Source organism: Benincasa hispida, chromosome 6 (genome assembly GCF_009727055.1).
Source record: "Benincasa hispida cultivar B227 chromosome 6, ASM972705v1, whole genome shotgun sequence".
Lineage (NCBI taxonomy): Eukaryota > Viridiplantae > Streptophyta > Magnoliopsida > Cucurbitales > Cucurbitaceae > Benincasa > Benincasa hispida.
In genome coordinates, this window is record NC_052354.1 from 24,920,265 (window position 1) to 24,925,968 (window position 5,704).

A 5,704-nucleotide genomic window follows, 5' to 3' on the forward strand; every position below is an offset into this window, starting at 1 on the left:
AGCTGGCACTTACTGCCTATTTTACTTGTTAGCTAATACTCAAACCCTGAATACATACATATAAACTCAGAACTTAATACATTTACATTATAGGGCTTTGTAGCAATTATTCACATGTGAATATTACACTTTAGTGAGTCCCATCTAGAATACTAGTCACTAGTCAGACACATGTGTACTAGCTAAGACCGATCTTCAGTTACGCTTCCTTTAACCTGTTTCTTTGAGTGGCAGAGCAGCAGCAGAAAAGTCTTCTGGAAACTGACCGCTACCTGGAAAAGAAAACATTTGAAAACATGAACTAGAAGCCCAGTAAGTGACTTAATAAAACGTAAATCTCATGCTTAAACTAAAAGCTTGAAAACATAATGTTGGAACTCAAAGTATACCAAGCAAATGTGTACTTAAAACCTTTTAAGCCAATGTATCTGAAATCTGAATCCTAGTTGAGAATGAACATTCACTGCTCAAATTCCCAACGTCAAGCCATGGTCTGATGAGACCTCTACTTTAACCTGTTCACATTAAACTATGGCTAGAAGAGATCCCTATGTCAATCTCTTTAAATATATCGATGGCATCTCAAGTAACATCCCTAAGACATAAACATTGATAGCAACTTCTATACATCAATAATCATCATTACATCCTGGTTGAGAACGAGCATACACCGCTCTAGCTCCCACCGTCTATTACCGGTCAAAAGACCTATACCTCGGCCTCTCATTCAGACCTGCCTACATATACACGGAGTTTGTTACGTACCATCAACACCTTAGGTAAATCTACTCAGATACCTTCCCTATTAGCATCCCCACTCATTATGTTTAGAAATACCAACGCATGTACTTTGGCAACTTTAGGTATTTAAATTATAGTATGTCAAGTTTCATTCAACCTTAGCTTTAACCCTAACGCATGCTTTATATTTCGTGAAATAAGTTGGATTAAAACATATTAAACTAGCTTGTACAACCACTAGCATGCGTTAGACATGAAAAACATACTTGGAAAATTCATACATTAGCAAACATCAAGCGTTGACGAACATTCACAAGCATTAAAAATTTCAAACTATTCTTCTAGCCTAGAAGAATATATGATTACCTTTATCCTTAGTTGAGAGTGAACTAATAGTTATAACCCTCAACGTCAACCTTAGTCGGGGAGAACTCTTTTGCTCAATCCCTCGACGTCGTATTACCTACGTGCACGTGATTATAACTGAGTACCGTTGTACTCTATGTATCTGGTTATAACTCGTTGAATTATCCCTTCTATGATTGTAGGATCAACATCAACTCTATATAAACTGATATCATTCATTGATTCATCGATTGTACAAGTAATACTATTCAACACTTCTAACAACTCATGTTAGTCATTCTCACGTTCTTCTGCTTCTGGCATGTGCCACATACGCTTGTTTTGGACTACTTGCACCACCTTCCAATTATTACCATATTTAGGATCGTTGATGTAAAACACTTGTTTGGCTTGACTGGCAAATACAGAAGGCTCGTTAACAAACCAATGACGAGCTATATTAATTAATATATACCCTAAATCCATATGTACTCTGTTGCTCTTTTTAGGGTATGTATCAAACCAAGTACACTTAAACATAATTACACGTCTTCTCTTGGCATACTAAAAGTCTAATACTTCATTGACAATACCATAGAAATTATGGAGATCACCTTCACTTTCATTTTCTGAAGGCACCATGATCCCATTATTTTTCATACTCCGAAAATTATCACACTTAATACTATGTTAGCGTACTCCATAACAATGCATCCACTATATGAGCGCACTTCTGAACTTGGTCCCATTGCTAGTGAATATATGTCATCAGACATATCTCCATTTTCATATAGTGAAAGAACCTGTTAAAATAAATCTCACTTGTCATTAGTAGTCAATTGAATTTTTATTGGTCTTTTAAACTCATATACTTACATGAGATTTGAACCAATCAGGAAAGCCTTGTTGGTGCCTTTTGTATAAATTATCTTGACTTTGAGCTTCATGTCGAATTGGTCTCAAATATTGCCTATAAGTTAGAGACGTGTCTTAATTTTAGATTTCAAACTTTGAATCAAAATTATCAACCACAATGGAATGTTCAAAACTTATGTTCAATAAGATTTAATTTCCATGCAATTATTCAAGATGTACCAATGTGCACTGCATTTCTCTTCTCTCGATAATGTCCTTACTCTTGGCGCTCTTAATGGTCGCGCATTTTGTCTGAACATCGAAAATTCACCACATATCTCATCCTTTGGAAGTGTATCATCATTTCTTTCATCTCTATTGAACCTTGTCTCAATTCCAATTATATACAAAGAACAAAATTCCAACGATTCATTCATTATATATGCTCTGCTATAGAACCCTTAGGATGTGCTTTGTTTCTTACATATTTTTCCAATGTTCGTAAGCTTCTTTCAATAGGGTACATCCAACTATAACTAACTGGACCTGCAACTTTTATTTCATAGGGAAAATGGATTGCTAGGTGCACCATTCCATCAAAAAATTCCCGTGGAAATATTTTTTTAACTTACAAAGTATGATTATAATGTCTCTTTGTAAACAATCCAAATCCCCTATAGATATTGTTTTTGCACATAGATCACAGAAAAATTTGCATAACTCAACGACAACAGTGCACACATCTTTTTTCAAATATGCGCGAACACTAATTGGAAGAAGCCTTTGAAGCCGAATATGCGAGTCGTGAGTTTTTAGCCCCGATAGATTTCCATCTTTCTCATTCACACATATTGATATATTGGATAAACCCATTAGAAAATTTGACTGATTTGATCCACTTACAGAATGCAACCTTATCATTAGTAGTCAATGCGTATGCAGCGTATAGCTTTAAAACTTTATTTCCTACCTTTTGCAGGTGTAGTTTTTTCCGTGTATTTAGATCTTCTAGATCCAAATGAGCATTAGTTGTATCCTTATTCTTTCCCTCAATATTTAATATTGTGCCTACCAAATTATCACAAATATTACTTTCAATATGCATAACATCCAATTTATGTCTCAATAAAAGTTTCGACCAATATGGAAGTTGGAAAAATATACTTTTTTTATTCCATTTAAACTTTGTTTTCATTTTTTATCACGTTTCTCTAGATATTTCACTACAAGAATTTTGGGCTTTAATGTCGGTTGGAAAAAGTGAAACCGGATGTATAATGTCAGTTTTTTTTTTAAAAAAAAAAGTGGATATTTAATGTCGATTTTAAACCAACATTGTAGATATACATTTAAACCAATATTAAAGATCCAGTTTTCTTTTTTTTCCTTAAAAAAAAAAAAACAAAACCCATTCCCCCCCTCCCCCAATTTTTTTTTCATTTCCTGCTTTTATCTCTATCTATCCTATCTATCCCTTTTCTAAACCCTATTTTCCCCATCAACCACCTCCTCCCTAGTCCCCCCATCTTTGTTTCTTACGAAAATGATATTAGGTTACATTTTGTTTCTCTCATTTCTCTCTCAGATTTCAGACAAACCTTCGTAGACGGCAAAGAGAACTGAAACCGAAAGCTATAAAAAATGGCGACCAAAAATGCCAAAAAAAGCCAATCTCTTGAATCATCATTCCCTCAAACACCTACTCGATGAATCTGTTTCTGAGGTAGAGAAGTAAGAGATATGTGGAACCAATAAGAAATGGATGAACCCGTAGAGAGATCGGCAATGCCGATCCATTAGTACCGATTTGAAATCGATTTTGCATCTTTTTGTACTCCCGATGCCATTATAAACAAGCAGCGAGAGTCATAGTCGATGCTTTCAGAAGATTCCAACGATGATTGAAAAAATAAATTGAAGAAAGAACAGAGAGATGTAGAGATATGAAGGATTTGAATCTGTTAATTCAATCTGCAATTTTAATTCAATCTGCAATTTCATTACCCCTTTTTAGATCTTTTTCGCGTCAATTTTAATCTAGGTTTGAGCTTTTTCCTTGCAGATGGTCACCAACCGTAATGAAGGATTTGAATATGAAGGATTGAATCTGTTTCTGAGGTAATATGAAGGATTTGAATCTGTTTTTGAGGTAATGCTATTTGGCTACATTTTAGTGTTTCTAAATATAAACCAGCTAAAAAAACCACAAAGTTCTGGCCCAAATCCCTCTCGCTCTCGCTCATAAGGCCAAATCTCTCCCCTCTCGGCTCTCGCCCAAATCCCTCCCCTCTTGCCCAAATCCCTCGCTCTCGCTCTCGTTCGTCCTTCCACTCTCGCTACTATAGCTCTCGCTCTCGTTCGTCCTTCCACTCTCGCTACTATAGCTCTCGCTCATACCGAATATTGAAATCTTCACAGTATTGAAAGCTCTCGCTCATACCTCCACTCTCGCTCATACCGGATATTGAAATCCTCACAGTATTGAAAGCTCTCGCTCATACCTCCACTCTTGCTCTCGCACATAAATTCCCCTCTCGTTTGACTTGTATAAGAGTCAAACGAGATATCTATCTACTGATGCTCGTAAACTGGATGAAATATCTATCCCATTCGGCTTCCATCTATCGTTAAATCTTTGTCTTCAACTCAAAAACATTGCGTCAAACATGTCAGTTTAAATCACCAAGATGTACTGCATTTGGTATTGTGATTTATCCTTCTAGGAACTCAAGCACAATGGTAAGAGCATACAAAAACATCAGGTCTTCCAATTACTTATTTACTGCAGAGTTTTCTTGATCTTTGTTGCTTTTCGAGTGTTCATAGAAATGTTGGAAGCGGGAGCTTATCCTACAAACTATATGCTCGGAATCGTGTTGAATGCTTGTTGTTCCTTGCAATCTACCGAATTCGGGAAGCAGGTTCATGCATATATCATCAAATATCATATAGATTCTCTGATTTAAATAGTTAGTATCTACTAGCATCCTTTAACATCCGATTTAAATAGTTAGTATCGTACAAACTTGAGTTTGCTACTTTTCTGTTTTCTTTTTAATCATGTTGATTGAAGTTGCCTCACATTTATATTCTCTCAATCTCTTCCTCTACCATATACTTTTAATGGTGTTGTTTGTGTGTATTTTAGGTGTTTGGAAGGGGTGGGGAGGATATGGATTTCTTGTAACAACAAGGAATTCACATAAAAATTGTTCCTGGTAAGTGCATTTTTGAATGCTTGTAGTTTTAAGCACAGTTTCTAAATGTTTTCAAGTGACTCTATTTGTAGTTTATTGGATAAGACTTTGAATTATGTTGATGTTATAGGAAACATTATTTGATCCATATGCTTTGGGTTGTGGGCATCTCTTCTACAAATCATGTGTTTGTTTAGCTGCTTCAGTGATGATTTGTGATGGACCGAAGGCTGCCAGCCAGGAGTCTCAATGTCTGGTTTGTAGAGAGGTTCGTGTTTAGTATTTGAAGCATTTCGATTATTTTCCACGAGCTGTTATGATTTGAAAAGTTTGAGAAAAAGACGAATGCATTGATGCAGGCTTCTTTTTACAAATCAGTAGGCTTCTTTTTACAATTTGTTCATACTTTTCTGTTCCAAATTAATATTCTAATGCACTGATGCAGGGACATTATCATGGTTTTGAACCTGAACAATATGATCCAATTTATGTCTTGCGGTTTTCAATTCATGCTCTGTCAATGGGATACATTGAAGCTTTGGAATTTACTACCTTGGGTTTGCTTC

At 35.7% G+C, this 5,704-nt stretch overlaps 1 long non-coding RNA gene across 1 annotated transcript; it reads left to right on the forward strand.

The window, feature by feature from the left end:
* Nucleotides 1-4,291: 4,291 nt before the first annotated feature.
* Nucleotides 4,292-5,407, forward strand: LOC120080320. The gene is made up of 4 exons (XR_005482473.1): nt 4,292-4,680; nt 4,768-4,862; nt 5,090-5,159; nt 5,269-5,407. It is a non-coding gene; the product is annotated as an uncharacterized LOC120080320 (long non-coding RNA).
* The last annotated feature ends 297 nt before the right edge of the window (nt 5,408-5,704 follow it).